Here is a 17,445-nt window from a genome sequence, read left to right on the forward strand (position 1 = left end):
GATTTTTAAAAGATGTCTGAAGTTTTGTGTGTGTGATGTTGTACTGTGTTTTTATTCTTATTATTTATTTATTTTTGTAGGGAGCCACCCAGAGTTGCTGGGGCAACCCAGTCAGATGGGTGGCATAAAAAATTGATGATGATAATGGAAGGAGCTCTTTGGAAATAGGGCCCTCCTAGGCAAACACAGGGGCGCCGACTTATAAAAAATATTGGGGGGGCCCATACCGGGGTCCTGCCGCTGGTTCGCTCGGGTAGCCGGGAGAACGCAGTTCAAGGTGGCGGTGTTGGGGAGAGACCCTCGCTCAGGGCGCCACGAGACTTGGCGGCCAAAGGCCTATCTGGGGGGTTTTGGAGCATATTTCGGCGGAGCGATTGGGGAGGAGAGGGCTTGTTGCCGGATTCTTCAGCTGGGCCGGAGATCCGCTGCTGGGGGGTTCCTGGGCCAAGTTGTGAGCACGGCCTGCTGAAGGGAGATCCAGCCGATTGCACGACGGGGACGGCCGGGGCTCTCCGGCTAGGGCGCGCGGCTGGCTGGCTGACTGGCTGGCGAGGGAGCAGGTGGGGAGGAGGCGGGGGTCCTCACTCTCTTAGGAAACGCACCCGCACGCCCGATTGCCACGAAGTCCGAAGGGTGCGTGTGTGGAATTAAAAAGCAAAAACGAGATACGGGCAGGGCAGGCAAAGAGTTTTCCGCAAGAGGATGGAGGGCAGGTTGAAGAGAAAATCACTCAGGATGAGACAGTCAAATCAGCCATGATAAAATGGGCTCAGGATATTGGGTATAACATCATGTTTGAGGACTGGGAAACGTTATGGACCACCGGAATGAAATTCACGGCATGTAATGCCTTGAAGGAAAATATTATGAAAATGATTTATAGGTGGTACATGACCCCAGTCAAGCTTGCAAAGATATATCACCTGTCTGATAATAAATGTTGGAAATGTAAGGAGGCTGAAGGGACATTCTTTCACCTCTGGTGGACTTGTCCAAAAATGAAGGCCTTCTGGGAAATGATCTATAATGAGTTAAAAAAGGTATTTAAGTATACCTTTCCCAAGAAACCAGAGGCCTTCCTCTTGGGCATTGTTGGCCAGAAAGTGTTAAAGAAGGATAGAACTTTCTTTATGTATGCAACTACAGCAGCAAGAATACTTATCGCAAAATATTGGAAGACACAAGATTTGCCCACACTGGAGGATTGGCAGACGCAATTGATGAACTACATGGAACTGGCCGAGATGACTGCAAGGATCCGAGACTTGGGAGAAGAGGCAATGGAGGAGGACTGGAAAAAATTTAAAGACTATTTGCAAAAGTATTATAAGTTGTATGAAACATAAGATGCCGTATGATTTGGAACGTTAGCCCCAGTAATGAAATTTAATTATCTATGAAATTGATAACATTCATGAAAGAATCAAAGTTTAAATGGGTAAAAATGACATTATGTTATATCTTTAGAGTAAATGGAGAATAAGAGATTTAAACTTAAATTGCAACTGAAAATATAAAGAAACATACGAAATAAGGGTATAATTTGCTGATAACTTTATTATCAAGAATGCATTATGTGGGAGATGTGGGGAAGTCCAATGGAAATTTGAAATAAGTTGTTGAAATGGTGGTGATTTTCTGTTCTTTATTCTTTTTTTTTCTTCTATTCTGCTTTTCCTTTTGTTCTTTCTGTAATTTGGAAAAAATGCAATAAAAATTATTATAAAAAAAAACAAAATCTGCTGTCTTGGATAGACTTCTCACTTGGCTCCATAGCTGTGGCAGTAACTGACACCACCATCATGTTTGCCCATAGGCGCCGACTCCATCGGGCCTGAGGGGGCCCGAGCCCCCTCAAAAATTCGTTTGGGGGGGCTCAGCCCCCCCAATAATCTCGGGCGGCGGTGGGCGCGTCCGCGGCTTTTATAGGGCGCCCGGCGCGCACCAGCTCGATAACGGGCACCGGCGCAGTGGGGGGCGCCGGGCCGGGGGAGGGGGGCGGCCGGCCTGTCTCCTTGGCAACCCCATTGAGCAGCGCCGGCTCCCCCGGGAGGGCCATCCCCCCGCACCGCCGATCGCCAACACCGCCGATGCTGTGGCTGCCCGAGCCCGAGCCAAAGCCCGAGCCAAAGCCCGAGCCCGAGCCGAAGCCCAAGGAAGGAAGGAAGGAAGGAAGGAAGGAAGAGGGAGACGAGGGAGGAAAATTGCACGTAGGGTGAAGAAAGGAGAAGGGCGAACGAGACGAGCTTCCAACCCAAAAAAGGGCTGGAAGACTGGGAGGATGAAGGATCGGGAAAGAAAGCGACGCCTTCCCCGCCCGCGACGTCGCCCGCTTGTCATTGGCAGCGCAGCGGGCGCCCAGAGGGGCTGGGCACCGGCGCAGGGCCGCTCCACAGCCACGGAGGACAGCTGCACGGCTAGCAAGGTGCGCCGCGTAGAGCACGGCTCTTGTGTGGCCCGGTGGCCAGGCAAGCTCGGGCGGGGACCCCCATGCGAATCTAAGACGGGAGAAGAGGGCAGAGCAAAGGGGGTCCCTTCCCCAACCTCCGGCTCTGAGACTTCCCTGCGCCCCAGAAAAGCGAAAGGATTTTCTCTTCTTCTTTTTTTATAAATATTTTATTAAGTTTTCAAATACAAAGTTAGAAACATACACTGAAGAAAAAAGTAAAAGAACAAGAAAAAGAAAAAAAGAAAAAGAAGAAAAGAAAACCAACCATTCAACACATTTTTTATATAACTAACTGGACTTCCTCGCATCTCCCTTACCCTGCATTCTTTATAATAAAGATATCAGCAAATTATTACCTTGTTTCGTACCTTATTTTGTACTTTTCAAATACTATACCTCTAAATTTAACATACTTTTCATCAGTTACTTATATCTTAAATTAAACATAGTATTACCTTAGATTTTGACCTTTTCTTACTTAAAATATAATTTCCTGTTTCCCAAATCTAATTGCTGAAGCTATAGTTTCCGAATCGTGTAAATTTTTAACATTCATACAACTTATATTGTTTTTGTAAATAGTCCTTAAATTTTTCCCAGTCCTCTTCCGTTGTTTCTTCTCCCAAATCTCGGATTCTGCCAGTCATTTCAGCCAGTTCCATGTAGTCCATCAATTGCGTCTGCCACTCTTCCAGTGTGGGCAAATCTTGTGTCTTCCAATATTTTGCGATAAGTATTCTTGCTGCTGTAGTTGCATACATAAAGAAAGTTCTATCCTTCTTTAACACTTTCTGGCCAACAATGCCCAAGAGGAAGGCCTCTGGTTTCTTGGGAAAGGTATACTTAAATACCTTTTTTAACTCATTATAGATCATTTCCCAGAAGGCCTTCATTTTTGGACAAGTCCACCAGAGGTGAAAGAATGTCCCTTCAGCCTCCTTACAGCCTCCAAGACAGCAGATTTTGGGTGATGGTGATGAAACAGTGTTGCTCTTGGCAGTGGAGGCTAGGGCAAAAGGGGCAACACCCCACCAACTTCCATCTTCCCTCAGCCAGCCTCCACCTGCCTGCCTTCTTACTTACAACCAGCCCAAGGGAAAGGGGTGATGGCTGTCAGCTTTTCCTCCCTCTTTAGTCTCAGTTTTGCCTTTGTAGAACTTGGCAGGAAGAAGGACAGTGAGAAAATGGTCCCACCTACTGTTTTCCTCCCTGTCTTCTGCCCCGCAAGTACCAATGAGCACCAGTTGCCACTGGCTTCTGGAGAGGGGCTGTCAAGGCTCTATCCCAACCTGCTGCCCTCCAGATGCTGTTGGACTCCAGGCCCAGGAGCCCCAGCCAGTACAGCCAATGGTCAGGGATGGTGAGAGCAGTAGTCCACCAGCATTGGGAGGGCACCAGGTTGGGAAGGCTTTTCTACAGAAATGTGGTTCGAAGAGTGGTTGACGAATGCAGGCTGGAGTTGGCAAGTTAGCAAGTTTGATATGCTCTCTGCCAAAATGCCAAAGAGCCTCTATCCTGTCCCCTGTTAGAATACAGAACCACGGTCTACCTTTAATGGTGGGGCGGTGGCAAAATACTTATGAATCAATAATCATCACATCATGCACATGCACAAAAGTTGGGCATTGCCTCCTTAGGTCCTGTCATTCCCCCCAGGTTCTGTAATACTGTACCTTGCCTGGGCAAGCAGACAGCACAGAGACATCTAGTGGCTAAATAAGGGGAAATGCATGCATTTCACTGTCAAGGCATCAGAAGGCAGCAGGAAAACAACACGTGGTCTACACTCTTGTACAGAGAGCTGAAAGAAGATGGGGTGGGCAGGTGAGAGATCTGGAAAGAACAATGCCTATCTGCTTCTTTCCCTTTCCCTTTCGAGTTCTTACTTTTAATCTCAGAAAAATAATAGCAACAGGCCCCCTTGCTATGAAAATTGCCCTTGTTGTTGTGCACACAGGATCTCCCTCCCCATATTCCATCACTACAAGTTAAATCTCACCGAAGTAGGAATCAGTTTGCAGGCCAACCCAAAGGTTCTCATTAGCCTGCAACAAAATGTAACTAGAGGTTTAAAGGACAGCTGTCATGAACTGGGACACACTGGGGCAAGCTGGGGAAGGGGAAGTTGGTGTAGGAAGTGCTTACAGGGTGAAGGAGGTTGACAAGGGCATAGGGGTCAGTGCACAGGATCCAGAGCAGCAGGACCCACCACCAGAGTCAGAGGGGCCCCTGGCTCCACAAACCTGGTGGGCTCTGAGGCATAGAGAGCAGCGAGTGGGGTGCTGCAGGAGGCTGAGGCAGGCAAGATTCCACAGCCCAGTTCACTAGCTGGTCAGGTGGGGCTTGATAGCTCTGGGAGGAGGTGTGTGATTCCTCAGCTGGAGTAGGTTTGAAAAAGATGAGGGTCACATGCCTCGTCAAGCCCAGATGCTACAATCAGCATACAAAGGGCAGCAGAGTTCTAGGGCTGTGTCTGTTCATGTTGATGGATCTCAGCTTCTCTGCTTAGGTTTGGACTTTGGACATGTGGATTGACACTGGACTGGGGACTACTCTCTTGCTGCTAGGTAGGTCAGGGGTTCAAGACAACAACTGTATAACTGCTAGCATGCTCATAGCCCAGGCTAAGTTAAGATGGATGCTTGATTTAATATGGTGTTTGGTGCAATATAACATCAGTGCTGGTGGGCCACTAATCTGTAATCTCATGACATTCCTGCGTATGGACAACGGGTCAGTGATGGCTAGTCTTCTCTGGTGTCTTAATGCAGCCTATGCAATGGAGGGGGTCACAGCACCACTGTTGGCCATTGGCTTAGGGTTCCTCCGCACAATCTGTTTGTTGAGCATTCATCCTGATTTGCTTACACCGTTTTCATGGAGGTTACACTATGTTCAGTCTTTACTGAACATTCATTTTGATTCATTTATAGATATGTTTCATGATAGTGGGCATTCATCCCAATTTGCTTGCAGGGTGCTCATGCATCTTACTGTTGTTCATCCCACACTTTTCAGTGCATTTTTCAGCCACTTTCCTAACTCCATAAAGTTGATCTGCTGTCCTAGGGTGGCAGAGGGTTCAAATCCTTCCTGAAAAATAGGAACAGTCTGGAGGCATGCTTAGAATTGCTTGCTGCCACAGAAGATCTAAGTAGCTTTGGGCCAGTTGCTGTTATGGGGGACTGGAAGGACTTTAATCACTTGAATTCCAAGGCCCATTAGCTGGTTTTGGCAAATTAACACCAAATGTTCAAACTAACAATGCGATGTTCAAACGACACCTTGTCATGGCAGCTTAGCTGAACAGTTTGTGTGGGAACAGGCTGCTGTGTGCTGTTTATGTGGTGAGACAAGAGATTTGTTATTGCAGGCTCCCTTGCAATGTTTTAATACGTCAAGGTCAAAAATTTCCTTTTCCCTTCCCATATATGGGCATAATGGACATCCTTCCTTTGCTAGGAACCTTTCGTCAGAGATCGCCCCCGGAACAGACACGGCAAGCTATGTTAATGGTTCTGTGTGGTTTACAAGAGACATCCTTTCAGATATTGAGATGGGGCCTGCTGATATAAAGTATCAGAACCTCTTTAAGAAACTGTTGTCAGATTCAGGAATCTCATATGCTAATGCCCTCTGTTAATGGTTTTTTGTACATGCAAGCGGACTGGGAGGTGGCATGCCTCTGAACATGTGCAAAGTGTCCTCTATTCACCTCTCTCTGTGTGTAGAAAAAGATTAGGCTGGGTTTCCTGCACAGAGGATGTCCCACAGGCAGACAAGCTCTTCTGCTTGTGGACCCTCATGGAAACATACTCATTTGGAAATGTCTGGGGTTCAGGGCTCAAATATCCTTGGATAACCAATGATGTAGTATTCCAAGGTTTCCATTTCATCTGTTATTGCTGTTACTATGTGTTAAGAGGCACTTCGCCTCTTCCCCATGCAGTCCCAACACTCCTTTTTAAACATTGGGATGGGATGCTTCAGAATGGGAAGTTAAGTGGATCCTCTCCTGGAAGGTTGTCCACAAGAGAATGTGGCCCTTGGGCTGAAAATGTTTCCCTATCCCAGGTATACAGAAACCATTTGTTCAGGTCATTCCAAATCATCTATTTGGGAAGCCAGACAAGCCACTCACACCCTGTCATCCCTGAGCGAACATGGGGAACCTATGCACCTCTCCCCCCCGGATGTTGCTGGACTGCAGCTCCCATCATTCCTGACAATTGGTCTTCTGGGTGTGGCTGACGGGAGTTGGAGTTTCACCCATCTCTGCCCTGTGATCCATTGGTCCATCGTGTTCCACAGCCGTGCCATCTTTATGTACTGCTCCATGTTCTGGCTCAAGTGTATCTTCTCCAGCTTGCTACGTTTGATCTTTCACAAATGGAGGGCTCTCCTTTCATGCCCCAGACTTGCTTTAGCTGCCTGAGTCCTATTAATCAGCCGCAGGCAACTGAAAACAAGCCCAGCGCAGGTAGGATATGTGGTGTAGATTAAAGATGGTGGAACTGGGTTCTTGATCCCCCAAAGCTTCCCACACAGTCTCTGGGGACATAAGAAGCAAAGCAGCATTTGAGGAGGCAAAGGAGATGTGAGATAGTGACAACAGCCTCCCTCCCTTTCATGGTGGCGAATACAATGGTCTGGCTTGTAGAGCTGGTGTTGCACCATATTATTATTATTATTATTTATGAGGCCCCAGTTACCCAATCAGGAGGATCTACGTTACCCTGTTGAATCCACTTCTGAGACAGGTGGCTCAGGAGCATGAATGGGGAACTTGTGGCCTTCCAGGAATTGCTGGACTCCAACCTGCACTGGCCCATCAGGGAAGATGGGAGTTGCAGTTTAGCAACAGGTAGAGAGAAACAACTTCCCCATCCCTTTTCTGGGGAGAAATGTCAAACGGGCTAGAAGGGTCATTTGCCACAGTGAGAGAGGGCAGAAAGTAAATTAGGATCTACCAATAGCTTTCTGGGTAGTTTGCATGAAACAGATCACCAAGAATTTCTGATTCTCAGTAGTTTAACTATAGCAATGACCAGTGCTTTTTTCCCCTTAAAAAAATGTTTATGGGTACTCTCATTTTGACTCAAGAAAACCACCATTTTATAGTTCAAATCAGGAAAAATAAATACAGCAAATGGACAAAAGTATAAAAATTCACAAAATGTTTAGGTGTATGTGTACCCCTATGCACCCCGAGAAAAAAGCACTGGCAATGACTTTCTACCAAGCTGGGTTGCTGAAACAAAGGTTGGTGGGGTGGGAGTGAGTGGGAAACCAGGAATGGATTGTTGAATGAAAGGACCGTGAGCTCCATTCCTGGGCTGAGACATGCACTCAGAGGTGCCATATCCCTTAATTCCAAGCGTATGTCCAGCACAGCCCCCAGTTAAGCCATTCTTTTGCACTTTGCTTCAGTTGGTGGACTTTGAGGTTCCAGGAAAAAACAACGTGGATCCTGCAAACTTGAAATCTACTTGCCACTGCTGTGGCGCAGCTATTCCAGAGCATCTAACCCCTGTTCAATGGTGTGAAGGAGAAACACAACTTGGGGCTATTAACTGTTTGCATTTGGGCACCTAGGTTGAGTAAGAAACAGGGGAAGGAGGAGAGCTACCACTCCAGTCTAAAATCAAATCTATACTAAGGTGAACTAAACCTTTTCACCAGCCACCCCCACCCTGAATTCTACAACATGAATAATCAAATTTGCATATATTTGCACATTTGCATATTCATATTCTGCTGGTTAGAGAGCCTCTCTACCAGTGCAAATCCTGTTCAGTGCTCCACAAGGCTTCTAATATTTTTCCAGGTATCTCCCACACAATTTGTAGCCTTAAGGGCTAGAAAAAGAAATAAAAAGAAATTGGTGCCTGCATGATGAAAGCATGAAATTGCAGACTATACAAACAGCCTTGAAACATGTACAGTAACAATAAGCAGGGAACATGTGAGTAGTACATTTCTCTCAACTATAGATGACCATGGTCAGTCCCAACATTTCTGGGATCAGGAAAAGGGGATCCCTCTCTTCAGATGATGTGGCTTCCAGGCAAACTTGCATTCTGAAACCTCAATTTTTAAAGCAAATCACCTCTATGCAGGTGGATCAAATGGCATATTATTTCCCTTTTTTATCCTTGCCAAAATCCCCAAAGGGTAAGCTATACAGAGACAAACCCAACACAGTGAATCTCATAGCTGATCAAGAGCTGGAACCACACTCCTCCAAACACACTGGCACCAGCCTGGCTGTCTTCTTAAAAGGTAAAGGTAAAGGACCCCTGACAATTAAATCCAGTCGCAAATGACTCTGGGGTTGCGGCGCTCATCTTGCTTTACTGGCCGAGGGAGCCGACGTTTGTCCGCAGACAGTTTTTCTGGGTCATCAGTGTTAAGTCCTAACCTCAACTGGATTGTGAATTTGGACAGAGGACAGGCTGAAAGGCTTTGGATCAGGGAAGGCAAATAAACAGAGCAGGTTCCAGGGACAGGGCAGGGGGAGATAGGAGAGTGATTTTTAGACTGTCCAAGTGTAGTGAAAGGAAATTATAAATGGTACAAGCTCACCCAAGTGTATTTTGTGTGCACCCTTTAAACCATCATCTCTGCCACCCTGATTCTGCACTCAGTCACAAATCTGTGATGGATTGAAATCCCCACTTATACTTGCATATGGAAAAGAAATCTGTCTGCTCCAATGATGAGTACAGCCTAGTTATGAGGTTCTAGCCATAGGCTGACCTGTCTATTCTCACCAGCACAAAACAGCAATCTTGTACCCAGCGACCCTGAATAGGTTCAAGTTTCCCATCCCTTAAAAAAAAAAACATAAACACAAAACTTCTAACTCCTGCATGAGGCTCTGGAGCAGATGCCCACTGCATAATCCTCCCCCAGCTTTGTTTCGACTTACCTGTGGGCCTGCTCAGGGAAGAAGCTGACGTGGCCCTGGCAAGGAAAGCCTCAGGTATGCTACCTGCTTGCAAAAGGGAGGGAGGGTGGACAGCTGAGCTCAGGTGGGGTGGGACGTTCTGTGTGTGAAGGAATGTTTGTGCATAGGGAGAGGCCTGCAGCAGGCACTTCCTTATTGGAGGCAGGGCAGAGGGAAAGTGCTAAGGAGCAGCCCACATGCGCCCTGTGATTGAAAGGGCATGTTGAGTAATGCAAACGGATCTGGCTGCCACCTGTTTTCTTGGCAAGGCTTCTCTGCTTTACTTTTAGCAGCTGCACGACAAATAGACATTGCAGTACAGTGTCAGAAACCCGCTGAATTTCTGCCTGTATGCAGTTGTTCACAGCATAGGAGTTCTATCAGAAAATAGGTGATTACCCCATAATATGTGATTGCAATTCAGAAATCGGAAGAACCAAAACATGAATGGATTGAGGCCTTCTAATTATTTATTTACAATGATGGAGCAGGGAAGCAAACAAATATGCAGGCCATTTCAATGAAGTACATGCTTAACTCTTTGTTAGCCAAGGGGACTTTGAAGTACTTAAACTTCATTGGACTGTACTGTGTGGCATTCATTAGATTTATTAGATATTTTTGTTTTATGTTATGTTTTAAGTTATTCTTATTTTTACTATGTATTTTGTGGTTTTTATGTTGTAATTTAATGTTGTGACCTGCCCTGAGATCTGCAGGTAGAAGGTGATATACAAAATTTAATAAATAATAATAAAAGTAATTTCCAGTGCTAAATTTTGCTATGCTCCTCTATCTCAAGAGGAATATGTAACTCCATATATATAGGGACTCCAGGAGAGGGTCAGCTCTTAACTGTGGAGAATGAGCCTAGGCTCCTTGAGGCTGGAGGGTATTTCTTCAAAGCCAAAGTATGAGACAGAGTACAGACCCAAGTTCACATTTATAGGGCAGCTGCAGGACTATAGGCCTGGAGGAAGGAACCTCAGGCCCAGGGGCTGAATGTGGCCCTCCAGGCATCACTATGTGGCCCTTGGGGCTCTCACTAGGCCACACTGCTTCCCAGGTAATGCCACTCATTGGCCCTGCTCCACACCCTCTCCTTTTGTTTAGCCAGAATATGTCATTGAATTGCGATAATGCCTCTCGTTTCCTGAAAAGAAGTGTGTGCTCACAGGTGCAAACTGCTTGTATAGCTTACTGTATAAAGGAAAGACGCACATCTGTTGCTCTGGCCATTTTTGCAACTGCCCTGCACTCACCACTGGCATGAAGCCCCTCAAAAGTTCCCCGAGAGCCTGTAGCCCTCAAGCTGAAGGAAATTCCCCATCCTTTCCTTCAAGACCCTTTCTTGAGGGGTTTTTTTTTTCTGCACTGCACAGTAGTCCAGCTTTTCCAAACCTGTTTGCATGGTACACGAGGACAAGCTAAATATTGTCCACATTCACATCTTACATTTGAAGTGCTACAGTACCACTTTAAACAGGCATGGTGACTTCCATGGGCTCAACAACTTTGATTTCTCAAAAGCTCAACAGCTTTGCCAGCCCCCACCCCCAACAAAAATCCTGGCTATGCCCATGATGGGTTCCCACAAATTTCCTCTTCTCCCTGGGAAGAGGGGATTGGTTATTGAACCACCCTGGGAACTGTAGCTCTGTGAGGACAATAGGAGCTCCTAGAAATATTTGAGGAAGCCATGACTATTTAAAGTGATGGTATTGCACTTTTAAATGTGTAGTATGCATGTGGCTGTTGTCAGAGAGGTGCAGTATGCTCTGAGCAGCTGGAAGCTCAAGTCATGCTTGGAAATGTTATTACAGGTACGCCATTTCAGAGCAGCAGGTGAGGGGATTCATCAGGGTATTTTGAGCACATTAAAGGTTAAATAGCATATATGCTGTGTATTTTCAGAGCATATCCAGTACTGTATATATTATATATAATCTCCTTCAAACTATAGGAATGTTATTAACATTGGATGAACAGGCATCCCCCCCTTTTATTTTTGAAGCAAGGGGGTTTGTGCCTTTCTGATGCATATGCTATGTGGATCAGTAAGTCATAGAATCATAGAATCATAGAGTTGGAATAGACCACAAGGACCATCGAGTCCAACCCCCTGCCAAGCAGGAAACACCATCAGAGCACTCCTGTCATATGGTTGTCAAGCCTCTGCTTAAAGACCTCCAAAGAAGGAGACTCCACCACACTCCTTGGCAGCAAATTCCACTGTCGAACAGCTCTTACTGTCAGGAAGTTCTTCCTAATGTTTAGGTGGAATCTTCTTTCTTGTAGTTTGGATCCATTGCTCCGTGTCTGCTTCTCTGGAGCAGCAGAAAACAACCTTTCTCCCTCCTCTATATGACATCCTTTTATATATTTGAACATGGCTATCATATCACCCCTTAACCTCCTCTTCTCCAGGCTAAACATGCCCAGCCCCCTTAGCCGTTCCTCATAAGGCATCGTTTCCAGGCCTTTGACCATTTTGGTTGCCGTCCTCTGGACACGTTCCAGTTTGTCAGTGTCCTTCTTGAACTGTGGTGCCCAGAACTGGACACAGTACTCCAGGTGAGGTCTGACCAGAGCAGAATACAGTGGCACTATTACTTCCCTTGATCTAGATGCTATACTCCTTTTGATGCAGCCCAGAATTGCATTGGCTTTTTTAGCTACCGCGTCACACTGTTGGCTCATGTCAAGTTTGTGGTCAACCAAGACTCCTAGATCCTTTTCACATGTACTGCTCTCAAGCCAGGTGTCACCCATCTTGTATTTGTGCCTCTCATTTTTTTTTGCCCAAGTGCAATACTTTACATTTCTCCCTGTTAAAGTTCATCTTGTTTGTTTTGGCCCAGTTCTCTAATCTGTCAAGGTCGTTTTGAAGTTGTGATCCTGTCCTCTGGGGTGTTAGCCACCCCTCCCAGTTTGGTGTCATCTGCAGATTTGATCAGGATGCCCTTGAGTCCATCATCCAAGTAGAACTAGTGATCTCACCACAGGTAATAGGTCTCCCAGGAATAATCCTTGAGTCCAAAATACTGTTCGTGGAAAGGTTGCCACCCCCTGGTTTTGGTTCCTTGTTACCACCTCAGAAGAGTTAATGAATCAATCATGCCCAGTTAATTGCATGATTACCTAGTGAAAAGTGCATTCACATGAAAACTATTGCTCTTGGACGTCCTGCACCCAAGGTACCACCTGTGTATTGTCAGCGAGGGCAGATGACTAGAATCCAGAGAAATGTGGGAGCTGGAGATTAATTCTGCAAGACAAGCACATGACTCCGACCCTTTTCTGAGGCAGGAGATGGGACACCTCCCCCACCCCAAATCAATCGATGCAGAGGAGGGGCTTGGTGGGGATTGGTCCCCATCCTCTCCTCCGGTGACCCGGTGTAATGGATCGAAACAGAGGGGGGGGGAATATTTATTTGTAACCGGCATGCAATGGCTTGCAGCCGAGTGTCGGAAGGGAAGCCCGGCTGCTAGTGTTTCCCCCACTTTACTTCTGGGTGGGTTTGCTCGCTGCAAACGGAAGGCGCCCAGTGCCGGATTCCTGGGCGGATGTGGCTGACTCCGAGAGGTGGAGCCTGGCAGTGTTTTGCTGGAGGGAGGAGCCCCAAGCAAGCAAAGTCAATTCAGTTCAAAGCAGCTCTGTTGGCAAGGGTTGTTTATGTAAGGCTTGCCAAGGTTCACGATAAGGGATGTTTGGAGAGGGAAAAGGAGCCATGCACCTACAATCAGACATGATCTTTTCACCAGAGGCCACACCTGAGTTTCTTTTCATTCAGTGTTGCAAAAATGGCACAGATTTTGTGGCACCTTGCAAGCTAACAAATCTATTGTATGGCATGAACTGTCCTAGAGTTTGCAGAGGCTCATTACATTCCTGAGAACAAATGTCTTGCCAACATGTGCTTGCCAAGAGTAGTGACTACTAATTCCAGAGCTGCCCAATTCAAGACCAACAAATCCATACACAAGTATAGCTAATAATCTTCTTTGTCCTGGAACAAATGAAAAAATGAAAAAGAGAATCCCTCTGAATGCATTTTGCATTTTATCAAGTAACTCCAATAACCTTAAAACACTGGGATTAGGGATAAGAGACTCCACGTCAGGAGGAAAAAATTACCAACCTCTAGACACTGTGCATTTTACAATTCCCACCCAGAGCTTGCTTTCTCTTTGACAGGCTTTGACAGTATGCTGAACTGTGACCTGCAGTGACCAGTAGCAGCCCAGTTTGCTAGCACTGACAGCAGGCCATCTATTGATTCCAAAAGCAAATCTGAATATTAGGTGATACATTGGATAAGAAAAGTCAATAGGAGTCAAATGGGTAGCTTTAGCCTAGAAGGTGGAGGGAATGTTCATTCAGAGAATAGGATCAGCTGGTATTTCGTGTTTCTCTTTCATTTTCTAGGGCACTTCCAGACCATCACTATTTCTGGCTGGGATGCAATCATATACAGTGGTACCTCGGGTTAAGAACTTAATTCGTTCCGGAGGTCCGTTCTTAACCTGAAACTGTTCTTAACCTGAAGCACCACTTTAGCTAATGGGGCCTCCTGCTGCTGCTGCATGATTTCTGTTCTAATCTTGAAGCAAAATTCTTAACCCTAGGAAATATTTCTGGGTTAGTGGAGTCTATAACCTGAAGCGTATGTAACCTGAAGCATATGTAACCCGAGGTACCACTGTACCAGCAAATTTCAGTGGCACAGTTAGAGTTGCACCACGAACCCACTTCCCCCCAAAATCAGACCTCTTCCCAATAAGGAGAATTACAGGAAAGGGTGGGATAATACTTGCTTTATGCTCCCTGAAAACAAATCAGGATGAATGTTCAAAAAACAAATTGTCTTGAAGCAAACCTAGTTTCAGTTCCCAGTTAAGGTTGCCCACTTTAGCCAGCCTGTGTAGCTGTGCCTTTAGCAATAGCTTACTGTATAGAATTGGCAAGTGAAGTGAATGACCTTCTGATTTCTACACACCAATCTGCTAGTAAAGCAGACCACTGGGGGGGCTGTATTAGTGGCTTTTTTGGAGTTGACAAGTCTACTTCAGGTTTGTGAGAATCTTGCCCACTTTACAGATGGTAGGTTAGCTATGAAGCAGATATAGTGTTCTATGAGAGGACCTGTGTTGGTTTAAACTGGTTGCTCACTTTTCACTTTTGAGTTCAAGTTATGTGATATGTCAGTGTTGCTGTTTTGATTCAACTCTTGAGTCTTCTATCTGCACTCTTTGTTGCATAACTTGTCATGAGTCATGTAACCTAGGAAATAACATCCAGAGGACAGGACTAGAACTAATGGATGGAAGGTACAGGGAAGCAGTTTTGAGCTAAACCTCAGGAGAAACTTCCTAATGGTAAAAGCCATTTAACAGTGGAGCAGACTTACCTAAAGAGGTGGTGGGCTTTCCTTCGCTGGATACATTTAAGCCAGGTATGGGGATGATTTGGCCCACTGGACATTGCTACAGCTCCCATCAGCCTCAGCAAGCATGGCCAATGGCCAGGGATTATGGGAGATGTAGTTCAGCAAATATCTGGAGAGCTAAAGGTTCCTGACACCTAATCATATCTGTCAATGTTTCCCTTTTTTTAAGGGAAATTCCCTTATTCTGAATAGGATTCCTCGCAGGAAAAGGGGAAAGTTGACAGCTATGCACCTAATTAAAGCAAAGGCTGTCAAGAATGTTCCAGTTGCATCCTGTGTTGTAGACAGGGATGGGCTAGATGACTTGCAAGGTCTTTTCCACATTTATTGTTTTATGAATAGATTCTGTTCATGTTTGGATCAAACCTTTGGCTCCTATCTCTCTGTAATTGGGCTGTACAGGGGACACAGAAAGGGCTGAACTCCTCAATGCCTTCTTTGCCTCAGTCTTCTCCGATAAAGAAAACAATGCCCGACCTGAAGAATTTGGAGCAAATGATTCAGCAGAGGAAACACAGCCCAGAATAACTAAGGAGATAGTACAAGAATACTTGGCTAGTTTAGATGTATTCAAGTCTCCAGGGCCAGATGAACTGCATCCAAGAGTATTAAAAGAACTGGCAGATGTGATCTCAGAACCACTGGCAGTCATCTTTGAGAATTCCTGGAGAACAGGCGAAGTCCCGACAGACTGGAGGAGGGCAAATGTTGTCCCTATTTTCAAAAAGGGGAAAAGAGAGGACCCAAATAATTATTGCCCAGTCAGTCTGACATCAATACCAGGGAAGATTCTGGAGCAGATCATTAAGCAAACAGTCTGTGAGCACCTAGAAAGGAATGCTGTGATCACCAATAGTCAGCATGGATTTCTGAAAAATAAGTCATGTCAGACTAACCTGATCTCGTTTTTTGAGAGAATTACAAGCTTGGTAGATGAAGGGAACGCAGTGGATGTAGCTTACCTTGATTTCAGCAAGGCATTTGACAAGGTGCCCCATGATATTCTTGTAAAGAAGCTGGTAAAATGCGGTCTTGACTATGCTACCACTCAGTGGATTTGTAACTGACTGACTGACCGAACCCAAAGGGTGCTCATCAATGGTTCCTCTTCATCCTGGAGAAGAGTGACTAGTGGGGTGCCACAGGGTTCTGTCTTGGGCCCGGTCTTATTCAACATCTTTATCAACGACTTGGATGATGGACTCAAGGGCATCCTGATCAAATTTGCAGATGACACCAAACTGGGAGGGGTGGCTAACATCCCAGAGGACAGGATCACACTTCAAAATGACCTTGACAGATTAGAGAACTGGGCCAAAACAAACAAGATGAACTTTAACAGGGAGAAATGTAAAGTATTGCACTTGGGCAAAAAATAATGAGAGGCACAAATACAAGATGGGTGACACCTGGCTTGAGAGCAGTACATGTGAAAAGGATCTAGGAGTCTTGGTTGACCACAAACTTGACATGAGCCAACAGTGTGACGCGGCAGCTAAAAAAGCCAATGCAATTCTGGGCTGCATCAATAGGAGTATAGCATCTAGATCAAGGGAAGTAATAGTGCCACTGTATTCTGCTCTGGTCAGACCTCACCTGGAGTACTGTGTCCTGTTCTGGGCACCACAGTTCAAGAAGGACACTGACAAACTGGAACGTGTCCAGAGGACGGCAACCAAAATGGTCAAAGGCCTGGAAACGATGCCTTATGAGGAACGGCTAAGGGAGCTGGGCATGTTTAGCTTGGAGAAGAGGAGGTTAAGGGGTGATATGATAGCCATGTTCAAATATATAAAAGGATGTCACATAGAGGAGGGAGAAAGGTTGTTTTCTGCTGCTCCAGAGAAGCGGACACGGAGCAATGGATCCAAACTACAAGAAAGAAGATTCCACCTAAACATTAGGAAGAACTTCCTGACAGTAAGAGCTGTTTGACAGTGGAATTTGCTGCCAAGGAGTGTGGTGGAGTCTCCTTCTTTGGAGGTCTTTAAGCAGAGGCTGGACAACCATATGTCAGGAGTGCTCTGATGGTGTTTCCTGCTTGGCAGGGGGTTGGACTCGATGGCCCTTGTGGTCTATTCCAACTCTATGATTCTATGTACCAAAACCTGTATTCTGAGTAGCTGAGGGGGCAACCTCAGATTTCTCCATTTCCATTGTGAGGGGTGAGTGAGCTATGTCTCCACAGTCACAAGGGGAAGAAAGGAAAAGAGTCATTGTGCCTTTGTATAAGGATCCCCAACTAAGGTTGCCAACTTTTCAGCTGGTCTCAGGAACTGTGCCATTAACGGTGGCTTGATATGCGGAGGCATTAGCAGATAAGGTTTATCTTCATGCTGTGAAAAGCTTCCCTGCCAGATTTCTGAATGTGAAGATGCGGTTTAAAAACACAAGCACAGACCAGACCACTTTTTCTGATTGGTTGGCAATCCTACTGTGGGTCAGTTTTAGTTTCCTTCTGGTGTAAAAAAAAAAAAAATGTTTGTCTGTGCCTTGTTGAGGCTTTAGGGATGGACCTGCAGTGTGTTGTGTGTGTCAGAGACAGTGAATTCTGCTTAGCTTTCTCGGTTTGTATGCCAGCAGGTAAACCAACCA

This window comes from Podarcis vaucheri (genome assembly GCF_965113315.1).
Source record: "Podarcis vaucheri genome assembly, chromosome: 1".
NCBI classification, from domain to species: domain Eukaryota; kingdom Metazoa; phylum Chordata; class Lepidosauria; order Squamata; family Lacertidae; genus Podarcis; species Podarcis vaucheri.